At 48.3% G+C, this 11424-nt stretch overlaps 1 protein-coding gene across 1 annotated transcript in view; it reads right to left on the reverse strand.

The window, feature by feature from the left end:
• The window catches only part of LOC142497878 (phospholipase A2 inhibitor NAI-like), a 36286-nt gene that overhangs the window by 23736 nt on the left and 1126 nt on the right, over positions 1–11424 (reverse strand). The gene's annotated exons all lie outside the window — the stretch shown is intronic.

Raw genomic sequence — 11424 nt, forward strand, 5'->3', positions numbered from 1 at the left:
TTCCCCTTTTGCAATTTTTGTTACATTCCTTATAATTCTGATACGATGTCTCTGTCCCTTCTGACTTAAAGAATCTAAACACCTTCCACTTCTTGTCCATTTCCTCCCCTACCTGTTTATTGAGCCACATTGGTTTTGATTTATTTCTTTTATACTTATTACCCAAGGGTATACACTGATAAGTGTGCTTTTCTAACAATGTTTTAAAGACTGCCCATTTATCTTCTGCAATTTTTCCTGCAAAAACATCATCCCAATGTATTACATGTAGATTAGACCTCAGTTTATTAAAATCTGCCTTTCTAAATTATAAGGTCTTTGTTGAACCCAAGTAGTCTGTTTTTTGATAATTTATTTAAAATGAGACAATCATATGATCACTGTTACCCAAATGTTCCAGGACTTGAATATTTGTTATTACTTCTACATTGTTTGATATGACCAAATCCAGTATTGCCCCTCTCCTGGTTGGTTCCTCAATAATTTGGGTCATATAATTGTCTTTAAGCACCCCCAAAAATCGGTTTCCTTTTGTTGTAATGCTAATCTCATTGCCCCAATCTATGTCTGGATAATTAAAATCACCCATTTGCAAACAAGAACTAGTTTTTATGCCTTCTCCATTTGCAAAAGTATTTCAGCTTCCTCAATCTCATAGATATTTTGTGGTTTATAGCATATTCCCACAAACATTTTCTTTATACTTTTACCTCCACTGCTAATTTATATCCACAAGGTCTCTACATTTTCATCATTCCCTTCATAAACATCTTCAGGTGTATTAGGTTAGCAATTAACTAACCACACCCACTGCAGGTGTGTTAGGTTAGCAATTAACTAACCACACCCACTCGCCTCAGGCAGGAGAAAGGGTAAAAAAAAAAAAAAAAGTTATCACACACTTTAAAATAAATTAACCCACTGCACACTCCCCAAATTCAGCCACCCATGCTAGTATACACAGCACATCCCTTTCCTTCTGGATGTAACTATACACTTCAAACAACCAGCACTTGAAATCAACCACACAGATCAGTATATGCATATATCATACGTATTGAAAAAAAAGGTTGTGTGGTGCACAGCAACAAAGGTCGTGTGGCAAATAAGAAATTAATCTCATAGGAGGGCTGTACTCTTGCCGTTTTTTTATGCAGTTGTAATAAATTGATTTTTTATTTGCCACACGACCTGGTTTTGTTGCTGTGCACCACACAACATTTTTTTCAATTCCTGGACTTTGAATGTGGTTGCACACGTGGGGACCGACAGGGGACTAGCAGTGAGAACACATGTTTTAAGGAATGCCCTAAGGAGAAGTGAATGGATTACACCTTCACCAAGGGATCAATGTGTTCTTCATGTACTGTTGAATCTGAGCAATTACATCTCAATCACATTATGTCCCCTGTATGATCACCTCTGAAAAAAACATAGATTATTAACATTAAGGGTCACAGCTTTTGAGCTCCCAGACAACCCCATTCATATATCATACGTATATGATAATTTAGGAAGGCAAATGATTTAAATTAGTGTGATATCACCGGTGTGTCCTATTGTGCACAGGTGCCCATCACATGTTGTATAAAGGGATGTTTAGGGAGCATTTCTCTCTCTTTTAAGCAGTTGCAACCCTGCTCTTCTGCTTTAACACGGGCGTTGTCTCAGATATGTATGTCCTGCAGTGAGAAAGGATTCAATGTGAGATTCCAGGAAGCACTGAGGGGGCTGCCCCGAGATGGGGTTTAGCAGGGTGGCAACAGAATCAAAGGACATAAAAAATTGGCTGCACATTCACTCTGGCAGAGAGAAATAAAATAGTGAAGAAAAAATCAGGCGCAAATAACACCACTTAAAACCAATAACATTAAATAATATACTGTCCTTTGAGAATGCAGCTCCCGACACAGGATTCAGACAAATCCAACCAGCAATCGAAGAAGAAACAGGTGCGCAAATCACATCAGGACATGGAAAGAAAGTAGAGACAGCAAATAGTGCAATATTGTCAACCCCAACAAATGAAATCAATGTTGATAGCTCTATAGAATTTGCACTCACGTGTACGACGTGATAATAAGGCGTTGTGGTTATTAGGGAAATCCATATACAAAAAAGGAAAAAGCAAAATTGTATAATACTGCTTTTAATATTAAAAACACAAAGTATTCCACTTACATAAGTGTCTTTGTTTGCGAGCATTCAGACCACCCTGGGTCATATGGACAGACAGTTATCTTCACAGCAACAGCATCTGCTCCGCGGCCGTCACAGCATGCACTGGGCTGGTTAATGTAGTCCTCCACTCTGGATGTCACCAACAAAGTACCACTCTGTAGTCAATGATTCTCCCAATGCGCGTTTCCACTTAAAAGTCTTCCTCAGGGGCTAATCTACAGTAGGGGCCGGGCTGACACTAATGCGGCTGCCCCCGCAGTTTAAAAATAGCGCGGGCGGAGCGCGGCTGTCTTCGGCCGAAAACCGGCCAGTTTTCCCGCGCCTCGGGCGCTTTCAATAGTAAGCGCCATTAGCGCTTATCTATTGAAGCGGCCGCCGTGTGGGAAACTCCGTTTTTAAACGGAGAACAGATCCGCGGCTAGCCCGCTACGCTCCCGGTAAGCTTTAGAATGAGCTTAGCCGAGACAGTAACATCCTGCACTGTTTCCCTCCCTTAAATAACCCACCGCATTAATTTTCAAATTGCGGAGCGTCACATGTGACGTCATCACGTCCGACATCACGTCCGACGTCACGTAACGCGTCACGTAACGCGTCATCACGCATATTTTAGCATATTCAATTATTCAAAACTTTATAAAGTCTTGGTGCACAATCTATTATACAGCCATCCATTAGGCACATAACTTCACTCTAAATATAACCCACCGCATTAGAATTGAACTACGGGACGTTGCGTGTGACGTCATCACGTCACATCTCTCACCGCGTCACGTGACGCGTCACCACGCATAATATTCAATCATCCAAAACTTTACAAAGCTTTGACACAAAATCTATTACACAGCCTTCATTGGGCACATAACAGCATTCCGATTACAACCCTCTATATTGAGTTGAATTGCGGAGCGTTGCTTGTGACGTCATTACGTATGGCAGGGGGGGCAAGAGGGCAGGGAGGGGCGGGGGGGCCAAAGGGCAGGGAGGGGTGGGGGGGCCAAAGGGCAGGGAGGGGCAGGGGGGCCAAAGGGCAGGGAGGGGCAAGAGGGCAGGGGGGGGGGCAAAAGGGCAGGGAGGGGTGGGGGTGCCAAAGGGTAGGGAGGGGCGGGGGTGCCAAAGGGCATGGAGGGGCGAGGGGGGCCAAAGGGCAGGGAGCAGCGGGAGGGCCAAAGGGCAGGGAGCGGCGGGAGGGCCAAAGGGCAGGGAGGGGCGGGGGGGGAAAAAGGGCAGGGAGGGGCGAGGGGCCAAAGGGCAGGGAGGGGTGGGGAGGCCAAAGGGCAGGGAGGGGCGGGGGGTCCAAAGGGCAGTGAGGGGTGGGGGGGGCCAAAGTGCAGTGAGGGGCGGGGGGGCCAAAGGGCAGGGAGGGGCGGGGGGGTCAAAGGGCAGGGAGGGGTGGGGGGGCCAAAGGGCAGGGAGGGGTGGGGGGGCCAAAGGGCAGGGAGGGGTGGGGGGGGCCAAAGGGCAGGGAGGGGCGGGGGGGCCAAAGGGCAGGGAGGGGCGGGGGGCCAAAGGGCAGGGAGGGGCGGGTGGGGCCAAAGGGCAGGGAGGTGTGGGTGGGGCCTAAGGGCATGGAGGAGCAGGTTGGGCCAAAGGGCAGGGAGGGGCGGGGGGGCTAAGGGCAGGGAGGGGCGGGGGGGCTAAGGGCAGGGAGGGGCGGGGGGGGTTAAGGGCAGGGAGGGGCGTGGGGGCTAAGGGCAGGGAGGGCAGGGGGGCAGGGAGGTCAGGGGGGCAAGAGGGCAGGGAGGAAGGGGGGCAAAGGGCAGGGGGGGCAAGAGGGCAGGGGGGGGCAAGAGGGCAGGGGGGGCAAGAGGGCAGGGAGGGAGGGAGGGCGGCAAAGGGCAGAGGGGGCAAGAGTGCAGGGAGGGAGGGGGCAAAGGGCAGGGGGGGCAAGAGGGCAGTGAGGGAGGGGGGCAAGAGGGCAGGGAGGGGGGCAAGAGGGCAGGGAGGGAGGGGGGCAAGAGGCCAAAGGGCAGGGGTCAAAGGGCAGGGTGGCAAAGGGCAGAGGGGCAAAGGGCAGAGGAGCAAAGGGGAAAAGGGCAGTGGGAGGGAGGGCAGGGGGAAAAAGGGCAGGGGTCAAAGGGCAGGGGTCAAAGGGCAGGGGGCAAAGGGCAGGGGGCAAAGGGCAGGGGAAGGGAGGGCAGGGGGCAAAGGGCAGGGGCAAAGGGCAGGGGGAGGGCAGGAAACAAAGGGCAGGGGGAGGGAGGGCAGGGGGCAAGGGCAGGGGGAGGGAGGGCAGGGGGCAAAGGCAGGGGGAGGGAGGGCAGGGGGCAAAGGGCAGGGGGAGGGAGGGCAGGGGAGAAAGGTCAGGGGGAGGGAGGGCAGGGGGCAAAGGTCAGGGGGAGGGAGGGCAGGGGGGAAAAGGGCATTGGGAGGGAGGGCAGGGGGCAAAGGGCATTGGGAGGGAGGGCAGGGGACAAAGGGCATTGGGAGGGAGGGCAGGAGGGCAAAGGGCATTGGGAGGGAGGGCAGGGGGGGCAAAGGGCAGGGGGGGCAAAGGGCAGGGGGAGGGAGGGCAGGGGGGGAGGGAAGGGGGGCAAAGGGCAGGGGGGGCAAAGGGCAGGGGGGTCAGGGACGCGGTAAATAACCCATTCCCCTGCGTTTACTCACCTTGCACACGGCCGCGCTCCTCTTCCTCTGGGTCCCGCCGCCATCCTCCTCCACCTCGGGCTCCTCCACGGAGAGGCTGAGACGCTCCGGTGAGGAGGTGCTGTGCCTCTCGCGGGGAGAGGTGGAGACAGCCGGAGGAGCGCCCTCGGGGACGGGGAGTGGCCTGTGTGAGGGGAGAGCCGCGTGCTCTGTGTGTGTGTGTGTGTGGGGGGGAGAGTGCCGGGTGAGTGAGCGGCCTGTGTGAGGGGAGAGCCGGGTGCTCTCTGTGTGTGTGTGGGGGGGGGGCGAGGGAGAGCGCCGGGTGAGGGAGTGGCCTATGGGTGGTGAGAGCCGTGGTGAGGTGAGAGTCCCCCGCTGTGTCCCGGGCACTCGCTCCGCTCCCCCGCTGACATGTAGCGGCACCGGGGGGGGGGGGGAGGAAAAAGCGCAGAAAGCGGGAGACCCGGGGAGAGGAGGAGGTGCGCGCGGGGTCCCGAGCGCGCAGGTGTGGGTGTGTGTGTGTGTGTGTGACCTTTGGCCCGTCACTCCGCCTCAGGCCAATGAGAGGTGTGCGGGGGTGGGTTGGACCAAGGGAGCAATCTCATTGGCCTGGCCCAAGGTCCAATCTGATTGCCGCTAGGGACACAGGGAGGGACACAGGGAGACACATACATACAGCCAGACAGGCAACGACACATAGGACACTTTGAGAAATATATAGTAGATATGCTCTATTATTCTTACCCCCTTAGAGGGTGGATAGTTCTCCCCACATATTGACAGTTGAGGGGCATGCCAGAATATATACCCACATACGTGCTTTTACAGTTTACAAAACCCTTCACCTTTTAAAGTTTCCTTAGTATTGGTAGAAATAAAAGTGTCAGTCTTGTCAACCCCAAATTTACAAGCCTTACATTTATCGCACTTAAAAAACAATTTAGGCTTAACAGGTATCCATGTTTTATTACCAGTTTTTGAATCTCTCCTTAAAGCACTTGGTGGGTAAACTGTCTTTTAGGTTTCTCGCCATTGACTACTTGCGGATATTCTGGAAGATAATCTTTCAAGATCACATCTTGTTTCAGAACATGCCAGTGTTTACGGATGATGTTCTGTATTTGGCTTGATTCTCTATTAAACTGTGTAATAAAGGGTATAAAATTTATTGTTAACTCGTTTTTCTTTAGGAATGCCTAATAAACGTGTTCTTTCTTGTTTTAGGGCTTTATTCTTCGCTTCTTCTCTCATAATTGGATCATAGTTTTTTTCAACAAATCTTAGCTCCAAGATTTTTGCCTGCTCCTGAAAGGTGTCTACCCCTGAACAATTTCTTCTAATTCTTTGAAACTGTCCAAAAGGTTTAAAGGTGTCCCATTTTTGTCCCATTTAAAAAAAATTCACCATTCTGATCCCTCTGGACTCAAATATATGGGAATTGAACAAACATTTGCTCACTGGAGAGGTGGAAATAGAATTCAATCGCTATCCAGGAGGGAATCCATTTGGATACATAGGGGGGTCATGCACTAAGCTCCGTTTAAGTCACTTTTAGAGCGCAAAGTGCTAATAATGCATTTGCCCAATTTTAAATACGTATAAATTACAATAAAAACAGTAAAAATATATTACACTTACCTTTTACAGGCACCCACAATGAAGGCCGTCTTCATCCTCATCTTCATCCTGCCCATGCCCCCTCTGATGCTGCAAAACATACACAAGAATAAAAACAGCCAATAATGTCCCCTAAACCCCTTAATCACAATAGCGGTTATTAACCGCTACAGTCATTAAGGGGTTAACCCACCCTCACCCACCACTCGGGAGGCCTACATACCCTCCCCCACTAACCCCCCACCCCGTGAGGCCTAACCACCCTCACCCAATACCCAGCCGGGAGGTCTACCCACATACCCTTGGGGCCAATACCCCCTTCCCCCACCCCCAGTACCCACAATAAAAACAATACACTGCCCCACAATAAACATCATTCTTTTTATTAAATGCATAACCCACTCCCTGTGCCCCCCCCCCCCATAAATACATGATTAATTCTTTTACATACAGGGTTCATATTCCAGGCCCACGGGAGTCCCCGGTGGGCCTGACGGGTCACCTCACAGACCTACAGGTTTCCAGCATCATGTTTCACACAGGGTCTTGAAGCTTGTTGGTGGTCCCGCCAGGTGCCATGGCCCACCAGGTCTCTGCAGGTCACTGTGGGCAACAATGGGGTCCCCACGGTAGGCCCGTGGATGTCTGGTGGGCCCGGGGTAAGACCCACAGGTGTCTGAGGGGCCTTGGGTGGTTCCCACGGGGGTCTGTGGACCCACGGGTGGTCCCTACGGGTCCGCGGTGCCCACACAGATGTGGGGCCACCGGTTTCTTCCCCGCAGGTGTCCCCATGGACCCGGCAGCCTGTTACCCGTGAGAAGCCCGAGGATACCGCAGGTGGTCTCCATAGGTCCCCCGCAAACCAAAAGGAACCAACCCTGTAAAAAAATAAACCGGACCTATACATTAAATACATCAATCTCCCCCCCCCCCCCAAACACATTCAGTACAATAATGTGCAAAATAACTATTATCCAGATATGGATAATAGATTATTTGCCCATTATGAAACACATAAAAGATGCATAAATCAAAACATGAATTTATAATCTTAAAATCACCACATTGCATGTTAAAATAAATCCAGCAGCAATTGTAAATATAACAACAACCCAGCAGCTACACAAATGTATATGAAATATCACAAAATTGCATTGAGTGTGTACATGATGCAATTAATCTGTGCATCATGTAACACTATGCAAAATATATGTAACAATAAAATACGCTATGAACAATGTCCCCTAACCACCAATGCCATCATGAAAATCAAATAGAAACTAGGCAGCATCAATACAATTACCATCAATCAATCCATTTCCTAAAACAATTACAATACAATACAAATCAATTGTACAATTCCCTATTCAAGCCAAACCATTGCCAAAGAATTCTAATTGAAAGTAACCACCATCATTCTAATCTAACTACCAGAAAGAAGCCATTAAAAATAACCTGTAACTAAATACAAATTTCATTATTCACACCAATGTCTAAATAAAGTTGATAAATATATAGCCATACATGAAAAGAACATAAACATTAGCAAAACAATCAATTATTATCCCTGTATGTCTTTACATATAGATAGATATACATAACATACAGGGGCAATAATAGAGCATAAAAAACAATGCATTTACATCCAAAAATCACATATAATACACCCATTCAGTGTCCGTGAATGTATGTATATACATAGATACATTCACGGGCATTAAATGGGACTGAAAAAATAAAAGACATAAATCAAAAATAAAAAAAACATGTAAAAGTAAAATTAATACACTTTTCTGTTGTTTACTTACCATTAGATGCCCACTCACCGAAATCCAGGCGACCCGGAAGCACTGGAACCAATCCACAGGTAACCATAAAATAATAAACCCTTACAATCATAACGGTGTATTCTTTCTTCTATTTGTAATCCTTCCTGTCAGTCTTGGGGTCTTCTTTTCTTCTTTGGGGTCTTCTCCGTCTTCTTCCATCTTCTTCTGCCACGCCCTTCTTCTCTTCTTAGGAGGGGAGGTGTTCTCTCCTCGGCGACTGGCTTCGAAATGAGGCGACATAGGCTTTTAAAGGCCTATGACGTCACATTTTGGTCAAATGTTTCCCACGGTCCTGATTGGGCCATGAAAAACATGTGATTTGGCCGGAAAATAAATAAAAATGATGACATCATTTAAAGGCAATGGCGCCAGCCAACCAGAATGGCTGAGTTTCAATTGCCTTTATGATGACGTCATCAAAACAAAGATGGCCGGCGACACATGGTACGGTAGCCAATCAGAGAGTGGTAACTCCATCCCAATTCTGATTGGCTGAAGCAAAGCCACTGTCACATGGTCTACTTGAGGCAATCAGAGTTGGCACCGTGGACCCGTAGGGACCACCCGTGGGTCCCCAGACCCCCGTGGGAACAACCCGAGGCCCCTCAGACACCTGTGAGTCTGACCCGGGGCCCCCCAGACATCCACAGGCCTACTGTGGGGACCCCATTGTTGCCCACGGTGACCCGCGGAGACCACCTGGTGGGCCATGGCACCTGGCGGGACCCACCAACAGGCTTCCAGACCCTGTGTGAAACATGATGCTGGTAACCTGCAGGTCTGAGAGGTGACCGTCAGACCCACCGGGGACTCCCGTGGGCCTGGGGTATGAACCCTGTATGTAAAATAATAAATCATGTCTTTATGGGGGGGCACAGGTGGTGGGTTATGTATTTAATAAATAGAATGATGTTTATTGTGGGGCAGTCTATTGTTTTATTGTGGGTACTGGGGGTGGGGGGAGGGGGTATTGGCCCCAAGGGTATGTGGTAGGCCTCCCGGCTGGGTAGGTGTGTGAGGGTGGTTAGGCCTCACGGGGTGGGGGGTTAGTGTGGGAGGGTATGTAGGCCTCCCGAGTGGTGGGTGAGGGTGGGTTAACCCCTTAATGACTGTAGCAGTTAATAACCGCTATGGTGATTAAGGGGTATGGGGAGATACATTGGATGTTTTTATTCTTGTGTATGTCTTGCAGCATTGGAGGGGGCATGGGCAGGATGAAGATGAGGATGAAGACGGTCTTCATCATGGGTGCCTGTAAAAGGTAAGTGTAATATATTTTGACTGTTTTTATTGTAATTTATGTATTTAAAATGGGCAAATGCATTATTATCCATATGTGGATAATAGTAATTTTGCCCATTACAGTACTGTATGTGTTAGGGGGCGGGGGGATGTGTGTTGTTTATTTGGGGCAATTGTCCCCAATAAACATGCTATTGTGCCTTAACCCCTTCATTGCCTTAGCGGATAGCCGCAATGGTAATTAAGTTTCTTTAATGTATTTTTTATTAATAGTGTGCAGGAGCAGGGGGTCCCCTAAGCTGAACCGCATTGATTTCTGCGTCAGGGACCCCCTGCTTCCCGATTTACAGGCCCAGGTTTGGGGCATCGGTGCCAGTGTCGCCGCCATCTTTATAGAGCCCAAGTCGCGTCTTGGACGCTATAAAGATGGCGGCGACACTGGCACCCGATGCCCTATACTGGGGCCTGTAACTCGGGAAGCAGGGGGTCTCTGAGGCAGAAATCAATGCGGTTCAGCTCAGGGGACCCCCTGTTCCCGCACACTATTATTAAAATGTACATTAATGCAGCTTCATTACCATAGTGGATAGCCGCTACGGTAATGAATTATTATTTATTGTTATGTGTGTTTTAATACTAGTGTAGATGTGCAGGGGGTCTTCTGAGCAGAACCGCATTGGTTTCAGCCTCGGAGACCCCCTACTTCAGGAGATACAGGCCCTTTAAGGGGTGCCGGTATCCCTCTGCAGAATTTAAATGTCCCGGTCACGTGACGCGGGAGCTTTAAAGTGCAGGGGATACCGGCACCCCATAACGTGGCCTATATCTCCTGAAGTAGGGGGTCCTCAGACCTGAAACAAATGCGGTTCAGCTCTGGAGACCCCCTGCTCATGTATTAAAATGTATTTATTTAGTGTACGATCGCCTGTAACAGCCTTGCATGGAGATGGCAAATCTCCATGCAAATGTTACAGGCGGCTTATTTTTCTATCAGCTAGCGTACGGAAAGGTTAAGAACGCTAGCAGGGGGAAAAAAAGCAACACGTACGCTGTGGGTGTTTTGAGCTATTTTGAGCAGGTACGTTAAAAAATGGGCTCAAGGCCTTTGTGAATCGCGTCCCCGGCCTCACTTTTTAACGAACCTGCTTTTTTGGAAAATCAGAACGCAAAGCCATTGAGCTTAGTGCATAGCCCCCTTATGTTGAGAACGTTACAACCAAGAGGCTTAAATGTCGATTTTGACATTAATGCTTTTTTGGTTTCAGGTCTGCAATATAATTGTACTCTCTAATATCCCTTTAATGTCTTTTTTGAATGATAACTTTTTTATATGTCTAATTATTTTATTCTTATTTTTAGATATTTGCTGCCATGGATTCATCAGTCTAATGTTATTTAGCAGAGGCTAGAATAGGTTAACTGTATGGGTTGTATTTCCCTGTCAGTGTCTGTGTAAGTCATTGTGGAAAATATACTTTTTGGCCTGCAGACGCACTGACATGGAAATAGTGTTATATAATGATAATCTTTATTGTATAATACATGCTTGCTATGACAATATGTTATTGCCATTTTATATTAAATGTATAAATATTGTTGCTACCATTCCTATATCTATTAGCACCAATTTGTAATCTTCATTAATTACTATATTTTTTGGCTATAAAATGTAACTTGTGGCTGTGTAACATTTTTTCTGCAAAGATTTTGCACGTTTCTGAGCATTTAATTATGTTAATGATACGTTGCGTGATGTCATACGTAATGACGTCACAAGCAACGCTCCGCAATTCAACTCAATATAGAGGGTTGTAATCGGAATGCTGTTATGTGCCCAATGATGGCTGTGTAATAGATTTTGTGTCAAAGCTTTGTAAAGTTTGGATGATTGAATATTATGCGTGGTGACGCGTCACGTGACGCGGTGAGAGATGTGACGTGATGACGTCACACGCAACGTCCCGTAGTT

The sequence above is a fragment of the Ascaphus truei genome, chromosome 6 (assembly GCF_040206685.1).
Source record: "Ascaphus truei isolate aAscTru1 chromosome 6, aAscTru1.hap1, whole genome shotgun sequence".
In the NCBI taxonomy this organism is placed as follows: Eukaryota; Metazoa; Chordata; class Amphibia; order Anura; family Ascaphidae; genus Ascaphus; species Ascaphus truei.